This window comes from Mastomys coucha, unplaced genomic scaffold (assembly GCF_008632895.1).
Source record: "Mastomys coucha isolate ucsf_1 unplaced genomic scaffold, UCSF_Mcou_1 pScaffold22, whole genome shotgun sequence".
In the NCBI taxonomy this organism is placed as follows: Eukaryota; Metazoa; Chordata; class Mammalia; order Rodentia; family Muridae; genus Mastomys; species Mastomys coucha.
The window spans coordinates 247057700-247068293 of record NW_022196905.1 but is presented as its reverse complement, the minus strand read 5'-3'; positions in this window follow the sequence as shown (position 1 = coordinate 247068293).

Sequence of the window (10594 nt, the reverse complement as noted above, 5' to 3'; positions counted from 1 at the left end):
CCCTGTCTCCTGGCCCTTTTGTTTTCACTGTCTTTCAATACAGAGGGAAGCTTCTCTGATTAAGGTTGAAAGGAATGTCACAAGTATTGACATAAATATTTAGAAGGTTGAAAGGAGTGTCACGACTATCCACATAAATAGTTAGAAGTCAGCTTGATATCATGACAGTTTGGCTAAACAAGTGTAGTGAGTTCACTTCTAGGGACTAAGACCCTCTTAGCCATGAGTTTAAGAATAAGTTTATAGTAGCAGACATGAATTTCCTCTTGTGAGGCAGATTGTAGGTCTAACCAGTGAGAAGTTGTTTACTCCCATGATAGCTGTGTCACTACAGCACCTGTAAGTACTACTTGCCTAGCAGATGGCTAGTGCAATTCGTAGTCTTCACAGACCCGTTAGACTGTTGATACCCTTTCTCTCCCAGCAGCCTTTGGGGTACCTTCCGGTAAGTACTAGAAAATCCTTTCACCTTCTAGCTCAGTTCTCTCTTGATTTCTTTCCACCTTGTAACCAAGGTGTGTGGTGTGTCTCAGACAGGATCTTATCAACTGGTAGACAGCCAAGAAGAATGACAACATTTTTACTCTATTCAGGGGGCCTCTGAGACCTCCCTGACCACAGGGGGTGGCACCATCAGGAGGCATGTCCTGATTGGAGGAGGTGTGGCCTTGTTGGAAGAAGTGTGTCACTATGAAGGTGAGCTTTGAAAGCCTCCTATGCTTAGGCTCCACCCATCGTGGAAGAGCATCTCCTCCTGGCTGCCTGCAGGAGACAGTCTCCTGTTGCCTTCAGATGAAGAAGTAGAACTCCTCCAATACCATGCCTGCCTGCATGCTGCCATGCTTTCCACCATGATGATAATAGACTGAACATCTGAAACTGTAAGCCAGTCCCAAATAAATGTCGTACTTTATAAGAGTTGCCATGGTGATGGTGTCTCTTCACAGCAATGAAGCCCTAAGACATCCAGGCACATGAGGTTTTAGCTTTCTTAACTTATATTTTTCATCGAATTGCAAAGTAGGAAATTTCCAAATGGCATTTTTACATGTTATTATTAATTTGGGCCAACTCTTCCTCCCTCCCTGGGACACACATCCTTGCTTAAACATTTCACCCTCAAAATGGCCCATTTTCTCCTACCTAGGTTCTGCTCCTCCCTCTCTGATGTCATCCCATTAAACAGTCCTTTTGTAGCTTCTCCCTTTCTACAAACTGGGTGCTGAGACTGATAGGAAATGGTTCAGTGTCCGCTTGAACTGATGGGCAGGGGCCTTCCTAATAGGGACTTCGGCACTGAAGGGACCATGACCCAAATGGGATGTTACAAAGCTAAGAGGCTTCTGCATAGCAATGGTGACTATCAGTCAAATGAAGAGGAAGCCTACAGAATGGGAAAAAATCTTTGCCATCTGTACCTCTGACAGAGGCGTAATATTCAGATTGTACAAAAAACTTAAAAAAAAAAAAAAAACAACTAAAAATCAAATAAGCAAGACCAATCAAAAAGGCAGGGGCGGGGGCAGTGATCAGAACAGAGAATTCTTTTGTTTGTTTGTTTGTTTGTTTGTTTGTTTGTTTTCAAGACTGGGTTTCTCTGTATAGCCCTGGCAGTCCTTGAACTCACTGTGTAGACCAAGTTGGCTTCGAACTCAGAAATCCACCTGCCTCTACTTCCCAAGTGCTGGGATTAAAGGCATGCGCCACCACCGCCCAGCAGAGAATTCTTAAAAGACAAATCACAAATGGCTAATAATCACTTTAAAAAGTGTTCACACCCTTAGCCATTAAAGAAATTCAGATTAAAACTACTTTAAATTTCTTATGCTTCACCCCAGTCACAATGGCTATTATCAAGAAACCAAATGACAAGTACTAGTAAGGGCGTGGAGAAAAAACATTTTGTTCATAATTGGTAGGAACGTACCAATTCCACTGGTATAGCCATTGTGGAAATCACTGTAGAGGCTCCCCAAAAGACTGGAAATGGCAACTGCCACTTGGCCCATCTATACCACCCCTGGAGAAAGACTCAAGGCCTCCAAATCCTTCCACAGAGAGGCTGGCTCAAACATGTCCATGGACACTCTATTCACTCACAACAGCCAAGAAGTAGGATCGGTCAGCCGCCCATCAAATGGTGGGAAAATGAAACTATGGTACATGTCCACTGTGGAATTCTGTGCAACCATAAAGAAAAATGAAGTAAACACATGAACTAGAAAAAAATTACAATAAGCAAAGTAACCTAGTTCAAGAGACACAAACAGGGCATGTTCTCTTGTATACATGGACCCTAGCTTCAAATCTTTGGGTTTGTATTTTTGACCTGGAGAACCTGTACTGTCTATGTGTATGTGTAATTTCTTAGTATAGTTCACATTACCTGTGACTCCTTTTCTCATGGAAGATTTTTGAAAAATTTCTTACCCCAGAGCCATGAAAAGGTTTCCTATATTGTCTTCCAAAGACTATTATTATTATTTTGTGGGAAGGTTTCTTAGGTTTATGAACCACTTGAAACCAGTGGTACATAAAAGTCCTGTTTTATATCTTTTTGAATACAGGGACACTCAAGTTTTCTAGTATAATTTAATATAAAAGACCCCTTGCTTTGAGCTGCAACCTCTGTCATAACTTAAGTATCCATTCATGTGCAGGACTGGTTGGGGACTGTCTAATCCATGTCTCTGTTCTCTCTCCCATGTGTGCATTATCCACACGATTCTGTCATTCCCTACACAGATCATGCAGACGCTAGCTATCTCCTGCCTCATTTCTTGTTTGAGAACATTATGATTCTTCTTAATCTTTCTGTTTCAGTACATCCTTTAGAATTAGTTTGTTGCACTTTTGGTTGGTGAGATGTTGAATATTATGCAGCCAGTTGGAGGAGGTTGACAGTTTTGAAAAGGAGCAGAGTTAGAGGACTGACAGTGATCAGAACTTACAAGATGTCAGCTTGGCCAAATACAGGGTACACATTACATAACACCACACATAGATACCTGATGTTTGCCAAGGTAATTCATTGCAGGGTTTATTATCTTTTGCATAAATGGACAAGGAGCAACTGGTTATCTACCTATCTGTCTGTCTGTTTGTCTATCTATCTGTCTGTCTGTCTTTCTGTCTATCTATCTATTTATCTATCTATCTATCTATCTATCTATTGATCATCTATTTGTCACATGTATATGTGATATACATAAATGTGTATATATAAATAGATATACAATTATATGTGAGAAGGAGTGATTTTTTTTTTTCAGAGAGTAAAGTCTGTTCATTTTGTTCTTTAAGTCAGGGGTTTTCACTGGCCAGGAGCTTGTTGCTAGGCTAGGCTGGCTGGCCACAGAGCTCTGAGAATCCATCTGTTTCCATTGCCTCCATGTTAAGATTGTATTTGCAACCAAGCCTGGGTTTTCCCATGTGGCCTCTGGTTGCCCAGAAGGTGAGCACTTTAATGACTGAGCCACCTCCACAATCTCTGTTTGCCGACTCTTATAGGCTTTATATGGGGGGGGGATGTCTCTTTCTCCTGTGCTCTCCAAAGAGGGGACACTCCAAGTCCTTTCTTCTTTGAAAGGCTTGCCTTTTTTTTAAAAAATATAGTTATCTAACTTCAACTCCTAGTAGATTCAAGAAATGTCTTTCTGTAGATTCTTCTAGTGCCGTTCTCTTACATTTGTTTAAAGAATTTTGTTTTCTTTTTCTTCCCTTTTGGCTCATTTTGAACCATTAGGCTATAACCATGTATCTACCTTGTGATTTCATTCATTATCTGTAGGAATACTATTTTGCTCTTTAGAGTTTAACATTATTTGTTTATTTGGTTTGGTGTGTGGCTGTGTGTGTACATGTCATGTGCACAAGTGAAAGTCAGAGGACAAGCTTTGGAAGTTGGTTCTCTCTTCCCACAGTGTGGTCCAGGAATTGAATTCAGTTAGTCCAGCTTGGCGGCAAACATCTGAGCCATCCATCTCACCAGCCTGAAATTATAATTTTCAGTGGAATTTGACCACAATCCTTTCTTATGAATAATTTTTTGTGTGAAAATAGCTCCCCTAAACTTTTAAGAATTGATGAGTTAGCTTCATGTTGCTTGCATGAAGTGCACAAAAATAGTCATATCCACCGAGATTCCTTTCTCTAGTCTCTCCTCTCTGTTTTTATCTGAGATAACACAGCTTTCTGTCTCCTTCTTTGGTCCCCTTTATGCCTATCCTAATCAATTTTGTATTATCTTGCCTGAAATTTCTTCTTACTGAGTTTTGTCCTAAAAAGGTGATTTCAGCTCCAGCTCCCTGTTTTCAAATTCATCTATTCTTAGCCAATATAAGTAGGAATGAAGTTTTATTGAAGTAAAAACAATCAAAAGGTATACATTAGGTTTAGCAAAAATGACTAATGTCTGTTAGGCCTGCTTTGTTATTCTCCTGTATTACTTAGTGCAGTAAATTCACCTCCAACAGCTACATTCTTAAATCAATAGATCTTCTTAAGTTGAGGTTAGCCTGAAAAATCAACATGGTGAAAGAATACTTCACAAGCTTTGTGAAGGAAGACCAAGATTTCATTGGGATGCAATCACTTCAATAAAAAAGCTTGACTAACTTTATGAATAAAGAAAACTCCTTTCATTGAGGGGAAGAGCTCAGACTGTTCCGCAGGCTTCCACAGGCTGTCCCCAAACTTCTAACCCTAAGAACTGGCCTCCCCACTCGCTGCGGCATTGTGGCAAGGAGGAAAGGAGACTGGAACAATAATTCATTTACCTACTTTTTCCACTTCTGACCATTATAAGCACACAGATATGAGTTAGTTTCAGTCTTACAAGGTCAATTAGACCATAACATATCCAAAGAGGTCTGCTGGGATCAGGTTCCTGTGCTAATTAGAACCTTCACAAGTGTTGACAGCACTTTGAAAGGCCTGTAGGACTTCTAACATATAATTTAAACAATATATTGTACTTCCAGATGAGGTGGAATAATAAAGATCTATCAAAAAAAAAAGACTAAGATTACACAAGAAAATATATGATAAAAATGGCATTCAGAGCCCTGGGTATATGAGAAAGGATATGGCCCCTGAAAGAAAGGAGCAGGGAGCCTGTTGATGACCACATTCTCTCCTCTGGGGTTCTCCATGGCCTAACACAGGTGAGAGAGTCAAGTGAAGCCCGGCAGACGTCTCCATTGAGGAAATAAAGATGAATCTCGGGGAACTAAGTAGAAAGTCTCAGGATACAAAGTATCAGAAAGAAACTATCTGAGGCCCAGAAAAGAACTGGCCTGAGGATGAGAGGTTCCAGTAGCCGATGCTCTCGGTTAAAGACTCTTCTGCAGTAGGGAACAGACTACTGAGTGCTCTGGCCCTACTCTGCAGAACGTAACCTTCAGGGATCCAAGTAACACAGCGCATCCCAGAAGAAGTTAAGTGGAGTTTATAAGAATACAGATACCCAGTTTCTAACGAGAGAAAATATACAATGTCTGGCATCTAACCAAAGACTAGCGGAGCATGCAGACAGAGAGGAGAATGTATTAACAGGAGTAATCAATCAACCTGGGATTTACGCAGACAACTTAGCAGAGAGTAACAGTTTTGTTAACTTGTTTTTTTTGTTGTTATTGTTGTTTTTGTTTTTGATTTTTGAAGTAGAGTCTCACATAATAGTCCAGATGGCCCTCAAATGATCCTCTGACCACAGCTGCAATATATACAAGAATAATTGTGCCTGGGGAAAACAGATCTTAATAGTGTTTTTGATATGTCTGCATTCAAAAGTTTAATGAAGTACAAATTAAGCTTCCAGAATTGAAGAATTTAGTGTCTGAGATGAAAAAAAAAAAAAAAAAACCCAACAACAAAAAACCCTGGTTAGGATTAATTCCAGCTTAGAGAAAAGATAGGTGGACCCACAGATATAGAGTCATAAACTGTTCAAAAATAAACCACACAGCAAACAAACAAACAAAAACCCTAAAAACCCAAACTAGCTGAACAGGTGGGATAAACACAGACTTTCAGTAGACTAGGAGTTAACCTCAGAGCACGGATTCTGAAATAACTGGGAGTCCTTGGAGTTTGGGGGAAGAAAAGACATTGATAATTTTGCCAATTTTGCTAAAAAGTCAAATTCTACAGATCTAAGAGATCAACAAGCCATGGTTAAAGCTCTCTGAGAGCACCTCATGATGAAAGCGGGATGTGACGAGACCAGTGGTAAGTGGGACAGTTCTGCTCGAGTGCAGGTGAGGAGCAGGTGAAGATTCTATCAAATCAGCCACTACACACAAGGTCACAGAAGAGAAGAGGTTTTAGATCTTTGTTTTTTTGTTTTTGTTTTTCGAGACAGGGTTTCTCTATGTAGCCCTGGCTGTCCTGGAACTCACTCTGTAGACCAGGCTGGCCTCGAACTCAGAAATTTGGCTGCCTCTGCCTCCCAAGTGCTGGGATTAAAGGTGTGCGCCACCACTGCCTGACGGTTTTAGATCTTTGAAAGAAAACAAAACTCAGTTGAATCTAAATTATGCTTTCATAGCTACTCAGTTTCAAGCTCAGAGCTTGAAAACAGAGCCTAGCAGGACAAAGCTACGTTTAAGAACCTTTATCGGCAGAGAAATGGGAAAAATCACCCTATGCGTACCCTTTCCTAGCCCCCGATACCTGTGCTGGCAACTTTATTGCCAAGTTCATCATTGTCTCTGTTAAGAACAGAAACATCTATAGTCTTTGATAGGACCTCGTGCTCCTAAAGAAGCCATCAGTAAGGTCAAAGGCCAGCCTATAAACTCGATCAAACCTATTCTCTGGGCCCTCTTTTCCATGTGTCTTCCATATTTATTCTGCAGCTACCTAGAACCACAGCACGGTTCCCTGTGTTAGATGTAATGAGCACTTGTTACTCCTTTGTGTGTCCTCCTTCCATTTTTCTTGAGCTTATAACCTACTCATTCTTAAAGCCTCATTTCAGATTCTAGAGCTCTGAACTTGTGCATCAGGCCAACTTCAAAATAGTTGCTCGACCCTTCAAGGCATAATGAACTCTATTCTGGTCCACCAAAGCCATCCTTCCTTCCTTCATGGCAAAGCCATCACTAGGGGTTGGTCAGTAACCAGTGAAACCTAAAAGCTGCTATTGAAGAATTCATGAGCAGAAACCTGCTAGAAGCTCTAGACATCATCTGATATAGGTACAGGCAGGAAAAAAACATCAGAACTACACATAGGGAGCAGTCTTGATGGGACCTACTATTCTCTTGCTGATCCCAAGCCCTCTGGGAAGGAAAGCAAGAGTTAGAAAACTGCTGTCCCACTTGGAGCACAGAAAGAAGCAAATTCATGTTTGCTGAACAGTTGAAGCAGATCCACATTGAGCCTGTGGAAGGTATCAGGCAGTATTGTCCTGACAACTCTGTGAGGCAGGTACTTTTATTTATCCCCATTTTACAGAAGGGATAAACAACTCAATTATTATGGTCAATATGGCAAAGCCAGAATTTGACCCAAAGGACCTCACTTGAACTCACACTCTACCAACCCTTCCTTAGTGTGTTGGGAAAACATCACACCAAAGGATGGCACACAGTTCGTTGGCCCTCATGCCTTACCTATCCTGAATGCTGGCATAAATGTCACCCAATTTGCCTAGCTCATAGGTCATCTGAGACATAAGCAAAGTATGTAATTTGCGGATGGCTTTGTAGTCTGGCGGCTTAAAAGTACTTGTCTGTGAATCTTCAAGCCCTAGGTTTAATTCCTACACCCAAAAAACCCCAAAGGATGTAATTTTACAAAATATTTTTCAATGCTATATAAATAAGGCAACAGGAGATCAGTGAAGTACGAAGGGATAGTAGGTGATGAGAGTGAGAAAGCAGGAAGGATGAGGTATAGAGAACCTGAGAGTTGCCACCAAAGCAGGGCTCACACCTCTCACTTCTCCTAGTTGCTTCTTGGGCCAAAGGATCTTGACTCAAGAGCAACAGGGTTCATCGGAAAGCTTTCAACTTCAGATTAATATAGGACTCAAGAGTCAGGTTCAATAGCCATAGTCAGGAAGGGTGAACCCCAAATTTGTTTTTGTTTTCTTGTAATTAAAACTCTAAAAGATTCAGAGGAAACCAACCTTACTTATTTAAACATCTTTAAAATATGCTGCTTTAATCCCAGCACCTGGGAGGCAGAGGCAAGCAGATCTCGGACTCCAAGGCCAGCAAAGCCAGCCTGTCTACATAGCAAGTTCCAGACAAGTCAGGGCTATAAAGTGAGAGCCCCATCTCTGAAATCCAACTAGGCACAGTGATAGTTTAAAGAATTAAAAGAAAAACTTCACACACACACACACACACACACACACACACACACACACACACACAGGAGCTTGGCCTATGCTTTCACAGCCCCAAGAGCACTTGTTTCTGTGAAAGTTGTGTGTGATCCTCTCCAGAAACAATGTTGAGGTTGAATGAACATGTAGGCTGCAGAGCCACGGTCGCAAACTTCTACATCAGCTAACACCTCACTCCTAAATTTGCTCAAAGTGAGAGAGTCGTTAGTCTACAGTGGGTACAGACAAATTAGAAACAGCTAATAAACCAATACATACTGCTCATTTTAAGATATTGCCATTCCTCATTTTCTGTGGGGCAGGGGAGGCTATTAGTTCCAAGGAAATTAATATCCATGTGAGCTATAAGGCTTCAGGGTGAGGGTGGGAGAGAGACAGAGAGAGAGGAGAGAGAGAGAGAGAGAGAGAGAGAGAGAGAGAGAGAGAGAGAGAGAGAGAGAGAGAGAGAGAGAGAGAGAGAGAGAGAGAGAACTACTGTTTTTATTTATTTATTTATTTATTTTGGTTTTTCAAGACAGGGTTTCTCCGTGTAGCCCTGGCTGTCCTGGAACTCACTCTCTAGACCAGGCTGGCCTCAAAAAACTACTGGCTTTTTTGGTTTCTAATCCAACTCTCCAAATTTTCTAAGTAAAGTTTTACCTGTGGAAAAATTTGTAGTCTATGCAAAACAGATTTCATTTAAAACAACTCAACCTCCCCAGCTGTAGCATGAACTGGCAGAGACAGCCTCGGCTCTTGGCAACCTTTATTGTACTGCATGGTTCTCATGGGCTGAGGAGATTGGAGTGACACAGCTGTGCAGCCATCTGCTTTCTTCAGCAACACCTAACAGTCCAATTCCCTTGGGACAGAGCTGGATTTCATCAAGGACAGTGGCAGTACTTGTTTGTCACAGGGCTTCGAGCACTGGCCCATAGATATAGCTTTCTTCTCTGAGGCCAACTAACGCTTGTGAAACTGCAGACTGAGATTTTTGAGTTAATAGGGTCACTGCTGCCTCTTGAATGCTGCTGCATGAACTGAGGGCAGAGGGGAAGAGGAAGAAAAAAAGACAGTGGCTGTCTGAGCCAACAGAAGATGGCTCCTTAGCTTAACACCCTGCAAGAAAAAGTTGGCCACGGGCTGATTCTGCAGCCCTGTAAGGACATAGCCAGCTTGCAATAGTACCCAAATCTAGCTGCTAAAATTCTCGAAATTATTTATTAGCCATGGCTAATGAATTAAGAGATAAATTAAAGGCCTTTTGGGCTCTATCATGGATATGTTCCTCATTAACGACTCTCAAGCCTTCTACTGTAAAATGGAAGGTTTCCATGGGGGCTTTTGTCATGTCTTGGTCCCTTGCATGGAGGAAGAAGAGCTGATGCTGCTATGTTTGAGGATTTGCCTCAAATTCTCTCACTCGGGGCTGAGACAAGCCCTTTGCTAGGACAAGTAAGCTATTTGGTCACTTAATTTGCTTCCTTCTGTCATAAACACCAGATCCAATTCCCACTTCAGGGAAAAAAAAAAAAAAGAAAGAAACTGAACCTACCTCTCTCCTTACCAAGAGCAAAGTTTCTCTGCTTGAGGCTTGCAGCAGGAATCTCAAGAGTTCCACAGGAAGGATTGAAGTAAAAACTAAACTAACTACCGGGGCTCTCTGGATGAGCATCTCTCCAAGGCAGCAGGCTGACTCTGGGCAGTCCATTGAGCTAGTCTTCTGGCTAAACACACAGCAGTATGAAGACACCAAAGAGTATTTGTGGCTCGAGTACCTCCTCCTGAACCTTGGGATAGGTGACTTTGGCACACACAGCCGTATGAGACAGATGAAGTTTATACTTCCCCAGCTGCAGGTATCTCTTCCATGTGGGCTCCCATACATGCACAGAAATCTGCTAACAGACAAGGTCTTTTGCTCATATTTTTTTTAATGTATCACAATGAGCAGGAAACATACTTGATGAAATATTTTCAAAGGAGTATATTCAATTACCATCTACAATCAACTTAACTATGACAACAAAGTTTTTTTTTTTTTTGTGACAAATTTCTTTTTCAGTTTGAGAGTCCCTTGCGGTTCTGTTAGTCTCCATGTATTTTGGTACAGTTCGAGATCAGCATTGTTACAGTAACAAAAAAAGCTAACAAGACTACATTATAGAAAAACACCAAGAACATCATTTTTGGTTTCACTTGCTCTATTTTTTTTTGTTTTTGTTTTTTTTGTTTTTGTTTTTTTTTTGTGTTTTT